This window comes from Oncorhynchus mykiss, chromosome 23 (assembly GCF_013265735.2).
Source record: "Oncorhynchus mykiss isolate Arlee chromosome 23, USDA_OmykA_1.1, whole genome shotgun sequence".
Lineage (NCBI taxonomy): Eukaryota > Metazoa > Chordata > Actinopteri > Salmoniformes > Salmonidae > Oncorhynchus > Oncorhynchus mykiss.
In genome coordinates, this window is record NC_048587.1 from 12,811,941 (window position 1) to 12,824,331 (window position 12,391).

Consider the following 12,391-nt stretch of genomic DNA (forward strand, 5'->3'; position numbering starts at 1 on the left):
ACCACCACGCTGCGCTTTGGTCCGCCTCTACTTCACAAGAAGAGAATCGTTACACATAGGCTATTTCGACCAATCTCATCAGGTTATTTTACAAGCGCCCCCTAACAGTACAGCAATTTTTTTTGGTCTAATGACATGACCTCCCTTGACCGCCTTCCTCAATTGATTCAAAGCTGGCAGTTCTTCTTCTCTCTCCCAACATGTACTTGTCATTAGCATGCTTCTGAACTCTACACCTCAAATACCTCCTCAGCAGTGTACTGAAGAATCATTTCATCCTGTAAGAGGCTGGGATGGACCGCGGGGCACACACATGTGGGCCTGCCTGCTAGCTTCCTTTAGGCCTTGGTATATTTTCTTTTTTAAACTGGAGCAGGAAGGACACCTGTTCCTATGCCCCCACAAGACATGACCTCAGAGCTCTAATGTCAATCTCTAAGCTTCGTGACTGCTTAACACATGGCTGCCTATAGAAGTACAGCCATTCTGATCTAGACCAACTCAAATATGCAATGGTACAGTACAGCAGATCACCATTTCCATACTGACTGCGTAGGGTATCCCACAATAAGACAGGAAGTAATGCTGTCAGTAAGGTGACAAGAGAACAAAAAGCACATTAGATGAATTGTTCTATTCAGGTTTGATGATTTTGCATTCTTTGTGTCAAAGATCTTGAGCAGCCGTTTCACTATAAACTCAAGAACATTAAGCAATCATCTAGACCTCCAGTCCAGGGACATGTCAGTGATATTCTCTTTCAACCAGCTTTTGTAATCTTGACCATATGTGTGTGAATACATGAATGACCATATGTTCAGCAACCTGCTCTGTTACAAATTACTCAGAAGTTCGCTTTACATTGAGATTGAGAATAAAATAAGTAACTCATGTTTAGCTCGTTGACACATTAATCCTTCATCTCGCATATCTTTACATACATGTATATCTATTTACAAGTATCCTAAATGGATGCAAAAACTATTTACAGTATGTAGAAGTGAAATACAGTTATTACTTAATAACCGATTACACATTCAAATCTGCACATAAGGATGTTGAAAACACCTGCAACAATGAAGATGAAGAAAATTAATTCAAGACACACAATATGCAACATACAATTCATTCAGAAAGTATTCAGACCCATTCACTTTTTCCACATTTTGTTACGTTACAGCGTTATTCTAAAATAGATTATTAAACCATCCATCTACACACAATACCCCATAATGACAAAGCAAAACAGGTTTAAAGACATTTTTGCAAATGTATTAAAAATACAAATCTGACATATCGCATTTACATAAGAATTCAGACCATTTATTCAATACTTTGTTGAAGCACCTTTGGCAGTGATTACAGCCTCAAGTCTTCTTGGGTATGACGCTACAAGTTTGGCCCACCTGTATTTGGGGAGTTTCTCCCATTCTTCTCTGCAGATCCTCTCAAGCTCTGTCAGGTTGGATGGGGAGCATCACTGCACAGTTATTTTCAGGTCTCTCCAGAGATGTTCAATTGGTTTCAAGTCCGGTCTCTGGCTGGGCCACTCAAGGACATTCAGAGACTTGTCCCGAAGCCACTTCTGTGATGTCTTGGGTGTGTGCTTAGGGTCGTTGTCCTGTTAGAAGGTGAACCAGTCTGAGGTCCTGAGTGTTCTGAAACAGGTTTTCATCAAGGATCTCTCTGTACTTTGGTCCTTATATCTTTCCCTAGTCTCCCAGTCCCTGATGCTGAAAAATATCCTGCAGCATGATGCTGCCACCACCATGCTTCACCGTAAGGATGGTACTGGCCAGGTGATGAGCGGTGCCTGGTGTCCTCCAGACGTGACACTTGGCATTCAGGCCAAGGAGTTGCATCTTGGTTTCATCAGACCAGAGAATCTTGTTTCTCATGGTCTGAGAGTCCTTTAGGTGCCTTTTAGTTAACTCCAAGTGGGCTGTCATGTGCCTTTTTACTGAGGAGTGGCTTCCGTCTGGCCACTCTACCATAAAGGCCTGATTGGTCGAGTGCTGCAGAGATGGTTATCCTTCTGGAAGGTCCTCCAATCTCTACAGAGGAACTCCAGAGCTCTGTCAGAGTGACCATCGGGTTCTTGCTGGCTTTCTAGGCAAAAAAAATAAATACTCAACTATTCTTAAGAAGGCCAGTTTTATTGCTTCTTTAATCAGGACTACAGTTTCAGCTGTGCTAACATAATTGCAAAAGGGTTTTCTAATGATCAATTAGCCTTTTAAAACGATAAACTTGGATTAGCTAACACAACGTGCCATTGGAACACAGGAGTGATGGTTGCTGATAATGGGCCTCTGTATGCCTATGTAGATAGATATTCCATTAAAAAATCTGCCGTTTCCAGCTACAATAGTCATTTACAACATTAACAATGTCTACACTGTATTTCTGATCAATTTTATGTTATTTAAATGGACAAAAAAATGAATAACCAGTCAGGGGGAAAAAAAGTAAGAAAAAGGAAAGTCATTTCCCTACATTCCATTCATGTATTAATAGTCCTTATACAAATTTCAGTATACAATGTAGTACTCAGATTTCATGAATAGAACTGTATTTGTGTTGGATTTCTTGTCCCTTTCTGTGCCTACCGTTGAGTGGCTGTTTTTGTTCCGGAGAAATTCCCATGCCTTCCCAGGAAAAAACAAGTGGCGTAGTGAGACAATTGTGAGTGGCAAGGTTGCTCGTTAAACCTCCCTTCTAATTTGCTTATGTGTACAAGAAGTGTGTGTGAAATAATTCAGAACAAGCAACACTTGTGTTGTTTACCACCTGGTGCTTTTATGTGCAGGTTTCGTTCCACCTTTCCAAATAGCAAGTTAAAACATGACCCCTCTTCTGTCACCCCGGCCAGCACCCAAAGACAGTAGGACTACATCCCAGCTCTCAGACAGCTGTCAGGTTAAAACCAAAGACTACAGGTTAGTCTGTCCAATAGAGCTGTTCACGCTCAATAGAACTAAGAACAAGAGGCAGATAAAGGATTCAATCAAAAACTTGTTACCAGGTTTTTAGGGTAAAACATTTTATAAAATTCTCCTTGCACTCCGTGAATACATGTTTTGATTGTGGTATTCAACTAAATGTTTATTTTGTAATAAACAAAGATAAAATCGTTAGCATTCTTTTATTCTGGCCATTTTGAGCCTGTAATCGAACCCACAAATGCTGATGATCCAGATACTTAACTAGTCTAAAGAAGGCCAGTTTTATTGCTTCTTTAATCAATGCAACAGTTTTCAGCTGTGCTAACATAATTGCAAAAGGGTTTTCTAATGATCAATTAACCTTTTAAAATGATAAACTTGGATTAGATAACTCAACGTGCCATTGGAACACATGAGTGATGGTTGCTGATAATGGGCCTCGGTACGCCTATGTAGATATTCCATAAAAAATAGTCAGTTTCCAGCTAGAATAGTCATTTACAACATTAACAATGTCTACACTGTATTTCTGAACAATTGGATGTTATTTTAATGGACAAAAAAACAATGACATTTCTAAGTGACCCCATACTTTTGAACGGTAGTGTATATTCAGCCTTTTGTGGAATTATTGAACAAAATTATTATTTTCTGTGCATCAGCCTTCATTGCACCCATTTCTGCCATTATACCAAAAGGGTAAGGTGAGTAAGTAGGGATACCTTCTCGATAAACACTAGTGAATCATGGGTTATTAAGAAAATACCTTTTTGGGAGTCACCAAGCTTACCCTGATTTAGCAACTTTATATTAGCTTTCTTCGTCATGCGCCAGTCGCACATCTGCACCACTATATATCAAACCTGTGCACAAAAACATTCCAGAGAGACATGCTAGATGTGATTTGTGTTCCTTTCTCCTTCTTTTTTTATTACATTTTCATCTGTGATCTAAATGTTTTCTCAGCTAAAAGCCCACCTTTTTAAATCACTCATATTTAGATGCAGGTTATCGTTTTTCGTCATGAATCTTGTTCTGGAGGCAGCTCTGCAGAGTGGTCACTAGCTGGCACAGCCACAAAGTCATTACATCTGTAATTAAAGTCATTTAAATGTTTATCCTAACCTTAACCACACTGCTAACCCTAATGTCTAAACCTAATCTTAAATTAAGACCCAAAAATTATATATTGTTTTCATTACATTTTACCATTTTGAGTTTGTAGCTGGTGGAAATCATTCAGTTCTGCCTCAAGGACAAGGCTGATTCCAATAAACATCAACCTGCAACTTAGACATGTACCAAATTTAGAGCAGCACTGACAATTTCACCTCTCCCCACCGGGTTTCATACTTTCTACATAGTATATTGTGTTGCCTCCAACAGATGGAAAATCTTGCAGCCAGAGACTTTTTTAAAGTGTATAATAAATGTAATACAACCTATATAGTGTTGAAGAAAGGAGGCTAAACCAAAACCATCTGCCTGACCGTGGCGAGACCCTTGGTAGATTGTGGACATTAAAGGGGATGCCTAATATTGCTCAACATGTGGACCTGGCTGCTATGCAATAGAGGTATTCTTTACATGTTGGACAGTTTATGTGGCTTCAGTGTTGTTCACCTGGAACGCATAGACTGAGGCCATACGTTACTGTTCTTTAACTTATGACTTGATATTTTTATATACGTCGGTGTATAAAATCAAATCTAATTTTATCTGTCACATGTGCTGAATAAAACAGGTGTAGACCTTACCGTGAAATGCTTACTTTACAAGCCCTTAAACAAACATTGCAGTTCAAGAAATAGAGTTAAGAAAATATTTACTAAATAAACTCAATTAAATGAAAATGTATTAAATAATAATTTGTAAAGTGGCTATGCATAGATAATAAACAGCGAGTAGCAGCAGTATAAAAACAAAGGGGGGTGGCCATTTGATTAGCTGTTCAGCAGTCTTATGGCTTGGGGATAGAATCTGTTAAGGAGCCTTTTGGTCCTAGACTTGGCGCTCCGATATCGCTTGCCGTGCGGTATCAGAGAGAACAGTCTATGACTTGAGTGACTGGAGTCTATGACAATTTTTTGGGCCTACCTCTGACACCGCCTGGTATATAGGTCCTGGATGTCATGAAGCTTGGCCCCAGTGATGTACTGGGCCATACGCACTACCCTCTGTAGCCACTTATGGTCAGATGCCGAGCAGTTGCCATACCAAGTCGTGATGCAACCGGTCAGGATGCTCTCGATGGTGCAGCTGTAGAACTTTTTGAGGATCTGGGGACCCATGCCAAATCTTTTCAGTCTCCTGAGGGGAAAATGTGTTGCCATGCTATCTTCACAAATGTCTTGGTGTGTTTGGACCATGATAGTTCATTGATGATGTGGACACCAAGGAACTTGAAACTCTCGACCCGCTCCACTACAGCCCCATCGATGTTAATGGGGGCCTGTTTGGACCTCCTTTTTATATAGTCCACGATCAGTTCCTTTGTCTTACTCACACTGAGGGAGAGGTTGTTGTCCTGGCACCACACTGCCAGGTCTCTGACCTCCTCCCTATAGGCTGTCTCAACGTTGTAGGTGATCAGGTCTACCATTATACATTGTTGTGTCGTCAGCAAACTTAATGGTGGTGTTGGGTCGTGCTGGCCACGCAGTCGTGGGTGAACAGGGAGTACAGGAGGGGACTAAGCACGCACCCCTGAGGGGCCCCAGTGTTGAGGATCAGCGTGGCAGATGTGTTGTTGCGGCTCTCCTTTATTTTCAAGTTTCTATTCCGCTAGCCAGCACCTCGTCTTTATAGGTGTGCGTTTCTTTTTCTTCTAGATTTTTTTCTTCTAGATGTGTTGCTGCCTACCTTTACCATCTGGGGGTGGCCCGTCAAGAAGTCCAGGATCCTGTTGAAGAGGGAGTTGTTTAGTCCCAGGGTCCTTTGCTTAGTGATGAGCTTTGTGGGTACTATAGTGTTGAATGCTGAGCTGTAGTCAATGAACAGCATTCTCACATAGGTGTTTATTTTGTCCATGTGGGAAAGGGCAGTGTGGAGTGCGATTTGAGATTGCGTCATCTGTGGATCTGTAGGGGCGAAATGCGAATCGGAGTGGGTCTAGGGTTTTCAGCATGATGGTGTTGATGTGAGCCATGACCAGCCTTTGAAAGCTACCGACGTGAGTGCTATGGTGCAGTAATCATTCAGGCAGGTTACCCTCACTTTCTTGGGCACATGGACTATAGTGGTCTGTTTGAAACATGTAGGTATTGCGGACTCGGTCAGGGAGAGATTGAAAATGTCAGTGAAGACACTTGCCAGTTAGTCAGCGCATGCTTTGAGTACACGTCCTGGTAACTGGCCCCACGGCTTTGTGACTGTTGACCTGTTTAAAGGTATTGCTCGCATCGGCTATGGAGAGCGTGATCACACAGTCATCCAGAACAGCTGGTGCTCTCATGGATGCTTCAGTGTTGCTGCCTCAAAGCTAGCATTAAAGGCATTTAGCTCATCTGGTAGGCTCGAGTCACTCGGCAGCTCGTGGCTGGGTTTCCCTTTGTAGTCCATAATAGTTTTCAAGCCCTATCACATACAACGAGCGTCAGAGCCGGTGTAGTAGGATTCAATCTTAGTCCTGAATTGACGCTTTGCCTGTTTGATGGTTCGTCTGAGGGCATAGTGACATTTCTTATAAGCGTCCGGATTAATGTCCCACTCCTTCAAAGCGGTAGCTCTAGCCTTTAGCTCGGTGAGGATGTTTCCTTATTATTTATTTAGAGGAAAACAATAAAAGGATATAGGTGATGTTGGATTACAATGCCTTTCATGTTTATATTTCAGGATGTCATGTATCCCTGGAAATAATCAGAATTCTTGTAAACATAAGTTTTGAACACATAGTGTAACGGCCGTCGTCGGTGGAAGAAGGTGAGGACCAAGGTGCAGCATGGTATGTGTCCATATTTATTAAATTAACACGGAAATAACAAAATAACAAAGAGAAACGACCGAAAACACTTCTGGCTGGTGCAGACACACAACAGAAAACAGAAAACAATCACCCACGAAACACAATAGAAAACAGGCTACCTAAATATGGTTCTCAATCAGGGACAACGATTGACAGCTGCCTCTGATTGAGAACCATACCAGGCCAAACACAGAAATAGCAAATCATAGAAAAAATAACATATACAACCCACCCAACTCATGCCCTGACCATACTAAAACAAAGACATAACAAAAGAGCTAAGGTCAGAATGTGACACATAGCTTGTTCATAAAAAGGGGTGTCTTGGCACAACTTACTTCGGGTATGGGGTAAGTTGAGTATAGGGACAGGGTAAGTTGAGCCGCCTTGGGGTAAGTGGGTGACAGGATTTCTTATAAGTATCCAGATTAGTGTCCTGCTCCTTGAGAGCGGCATCTCTAACCTTTAGCTGAGTGAGGATGTTTCCTTATTATTTATTTAGAGGAAAACAATAAAAGGATATAGGTGATGTTGGAATACAATGCCTTTCATGTTTATATCTCACACAAGACGGAGAGATTGAGGTACTGTTTTCCAATAGGATAATACATTAAAGTGTTTGACAAATTATCGAATTAAAGGTACAATGCAGCCATTTTTATCTCAATATCAAATAATTTCCGGGTAACAATTAAGTACCCTATTATTATTGTTTTTAATTAAAATGGTTAAAAAGAAACAACAGTCGCTTCTTAGCAAAGTGCAATTTCTCAAGCAAGAATTTTGCTATGACTGTCTGGGAGTGACCCAAGTGGGGAGGGGAAAACTGAAAACTACCGTAATTTCCGGACTATAACCGCTACTTTTCCCCCACGCTTTGAACCTGGCGGTTTATACACTGACGCGGCTAATTTATGGATTTTTCCCGCTTTCACAAGATTCATGCCGCCAAAAAACTGAGCACCGTCACATAATGTGACGTAAATCGAGTGCGCTCAAACTTCCCATCATTCTGATTACGGTAGTCATTTTGTCCCCCTCATCATGGCAAAGACACGGAGAAATGCATATGATGCAGCTTTCAAGTTGAAGGCGATCGATCTGGCTGTTGGAAAAGGAAATCGAGCTGCTGACAGCGTAGAGCATTGTCAAAAAATCCCCTATCATCAACGGGTTTCGAAAGGCTGGACTGCTGCGTGTTGAAGAGGGCAGCGATCCAACATCGGATGAAGCAATTCTGAGGCTATTCAACTCCGACACCGAAGGAGATGACTTCAGTGGTTTCAATGCACAGGAGGAAGAAGATAGTGACCAATGACTTTCTTGGTAGGCTACTGTTTACTGCTATTTAAAAAAAAATTGTTACAAGCCGTGTTTTGTTTAAAAGCCTATTTATTTTTGTTACAAGCCGTGTTTCGTTTAAAAGCCCATTTATTTTTGTTACAAGCCGTGTTTCGTTTAAAGGCTGTGTAAAGTTAATTTGTTTCAATGTACCGGTAGGCACCTGCGGTTTATAGACATGTGCGGCTTATTTATGTACAAAATACATATATTTTTTTTATTCAGTGGGTGCGGTTTATATTCAGGTGTGCTTAATAGTCCAGAAATTACGGTAGCTGTTTTTGACAGAGGGTTGGAACTCTCTTTCTTATTGGTATCACCAAAACAGGCTGACATTTCAGGCGGTCATTTCATAATTTCACAGTATTAGTCCAACCACATTGTCTGGAAAAGCATAAAAAACAGAGGACAATCTAGTTTTGGACTGCACTGGGCCTTTAATTAAGGTTCTGTGTCATGACTGTGGCAGTGTATACTCATGGGTGCAAAATCATGCTATTTCACTATATACATCCTGACAACACAATATATAAAAATACACTTGAAGCAACCATGAACATAGAACAGAATCGAACATATAGGCTGAAGAGAAGAAGGAAAGCAGCTGGTTGGTAATTCAAGTATCTTATTGGTCCCAGAAACATTTATTTCTTATACTGGGTGTAACATTATATCTTTATATTGTATGGTCTTCTGCTAGCTTTTTTTACACAATAAGTAGCCTACTTCAAACAATTCCTCACCCTGTCATTCTTACATTTTACTCAAATGGTTCCCCTTGGAAGAGGAATACGATCACATGGATTGGGAGATGTTCCGCATTGCGTCCAACAACAACATTGACGAATACGCTGATTCGGTGAGCGAGTTCATTAGAAAGAGCATCGGCGATGTTATACCCACAGCAATGATTAAAACATTCCCAAACCAGAAACCGTGGATTGATGGCAGCATTCGGGCAAAACTGAAAGCCGAACCACTGCTTTTAACCAGTGCAAGGTGACCGGAAACATGACCGAATACAAACAGTGTAGCTATTCCCTCCGCAAGGCAATCAAACATGCTAAGCGTCAGTATAGAGACAAAGTAGAGTTGCAATTCAATGGCTCAGACACAAGAGTAATGTGGCAGGGTCTACAGTCAATCACGGATTACAAAAAGAAAACCAGCCCCGTCGCGGACCAGGATGTCTTGCTCCCAGGCAGACTAAATAACTTCTTTGCTCGCTTTGAGGTCAATACAGTGCCACTGACATGGCCAGCTACCAAAACCTGCTGACTCTCCTTCACTGCAGCCTACGTGAGTAAAACATTTAAACGTGTTAACCCTCGCAAGACTGGAGGCCCAGACGGCATCCCCAGACGCGTCCTCAGAGCTTGGCAGACCAGCTGGCTGGTGTGTTTACGGACATATTCAACCAATCCTTATCCCAGTCTGCTGTTCCCACATGCTTCAAGAAGTGAGTGCAACAGGGCAATAGTCATTTAGTTCACTTAGGGACAGATCAATATTTACTGTGGGGATTGATGGTCCAAAATGTACTTGAACTCCCCCCTCATACTCATCTGGAGGTTGATAATTTTTTCCATCTCTGTCTCTGTAATGTGTCTGTATCTACACTACATATACAAAAGTATGTGGACACGCCTTCAAATGAGTGGATTCGGCTATTTCAGCCACACCCGTTGCTGACAGGTGTATAAAATCGAGCACACAGCCATGCAATCTCCATAGACAAACATTGGCAGTAAAATGGCATTACTGAAGAGCTCAGAGACTTTCAATGTGGCAGCATCATAGGATGCCACCTTTCCAACAAGTCAGTTAGTAAAATTTCTGCCCTGATAGAGCTGCTGCTGTCAACTGTAAGCGCTGTTATTGTGTGGTGGAAACATCTAGGAGCAACAATGACTCAGCCCCGAAGTGATAAGCCACACAAGCACACAGAACGGAACTGCCGAGTGCTGAAGTGTGTAGCACATAAAAATCATCTGTCCTCGGTTGAAGTTCCAAACTGTCTCTGGAAGCAACGTCAGCAGAAGAACTGGGTTTCCATGGTCAAGCAATGCACACACTGTCACGACTTCCGCCGAAGTTGGCTCCCCTGCCTGTTCGGGCGGTGCTCAGCGGTCGTCGTCACCGTCCTACTAGCTGCTACCGATCCCTTTTTCATTTGTCTGTTGGTTTTGTCTTATTAGTTTGTTGGCGTGACCGTGTTTTGGCTGGAGAATAAATCACGATGTACTGAACCCTGCTCTCTGCGCCTGATTCCAACCCACCACTCCTAGTATCCTGTGACAGAATCGGGCACCCATTACACATGGAATCAGCAGGAGCAGCCGCATCTCCTCTCCCATCGATGGAGGAGAGGGTCCCCCATCATACCAGCGTTCTTCATAGGATTGGTTCGGCCATGGACCATGGCTAACGTGCGTCCTGCTCCCTCCGGAGAGGAGAGCGTGAGCGCCCTCGTCTCCTGTTTGACTGGGCGAGCCCTCGAGTGGGCCAACGCAGTGTGGAATGGTCCGGACTCGGCGAGGGATAATTACCCCGAGTTCACCCGCCGATTCCGAGCTGTGTTTGACCATCCACCAGAGGGTCGGGCGGCGGGTGAACGGCTGTTCACGAGGAGACGAGGAGCGTGCAGGACTTTGCCCTGGAGTTCAGGACCTTGGCCGCAGGAGCAGGGTGGAACGAAAGGGCCCTGATAGCTCATTTCCGATGCAGTCTCAGGGAGGACGTCCGCAGGGAGCTAGCATGTCGGGACACCGCCCTCACTCTGGATGAACTCATTGACTTGGCTATCCGTCTCGACAACCTGCTGGCTGCCCGCGGGCGTTCGGATCAGGTCCTGTAGTTTCCACTTCCCAGCCCTCCTGCCCCTATCCCTTTGGAGTTAGGAGGGGCGGCTTCGAGGGGGACCGGAGGAGGAGTGTCCTCCTGCACCAGTTGTGGTCGGCGAGGGCACACGGCCGACTGGTGCTGGAGGAACTCGTCTGGAAGTCGGGAGGGCAGGCGGAGCACTACTCGATCACCCCAGGTGAGTAAGCACCAGACTCACCCAGAGCTTCCTGTCAGTTTTATGTATGTATTAACTTCTTTCCCTGGGTTTCTTCCCTCTCTACAGCATAAGGCGCTAGTCGATTCAGGCGCAGCTGGGAATTTCTTGGATTGTGGGCTCGTGTTAAGGCTAGGGATTCCCCTGGTGTCGTTAGACCTACCTTTCCCCGTGCACTTCTTAGATAGCCGACCATTAGGGTCAGGAGTAGTTAGGGAGGCTACGGTGCCGCTGGACATGGTAACGCAGGGGGATCATAAGGAGCAGATTAGTCTGTTCCTAATAGATTCACCTGCGTTTCCAGTGGTGTTGGGAATTCCCTGGCTAGCTCAACACAACCTGGTGATTTCCTGGCGACAGGGGGCTCTTAAGGGGTGGTCAGAGGAGTGTTCAGACAGGTGTATAGGAGTTGCTGTTGTTGCGACTACGGTGGAGAGTCCAGACCAGGTTTCCACCGTGCGCATTCCCTCTGAATATGCCGATTTGGCTATCGCCTTCAGTAAAAAGAGGGAGACCCAATTACCACCCCATTGTCGAGAGGACTGTGCAATAAACATAGAGAGATAGATAGATAGATAGAGAGGGCCTCACGGTTAGAGCCGGTCCCCCCTAACTGTCCAGCGAGGACTCAGTACGTGCCGAGGGGGGTCTGGGATAAGCTGATCTGGTGGGCTCATACTCTCCCCTCCTCGGGTCATCCTGGCATCGAGAGGACAGTGCGGAGTCTTAGAGGGAGATACTGGTGGCCCACGCTGGCTAAGGACGTGAGATTTTATGTCTCCTCCTGCTCAGTGTGCGCTCAGAGCAAGGCTCCTCGGCACCTTCCTAGAGGGAAGTTACAACCCCTCACCGTTCCACAACGGCCGTGGGCACACTTATCGGTGGACTTTCTTACCGACCTTCCCCCGTCCCAGGGAAGTACTACGATCCTGGTCGTTGTGGATCGGTTTTCTAAGTCCTGTCGTCTCATCCCGTTGCCCGGTCTCCCTACGGCCCTGCAGACTGCGGAGGCCTTGTTTACCCATGTCTTCCGGCACTATGGGGTGCCTGAGGACATCGTTTCTGATCGGGGTTCCCAATTCA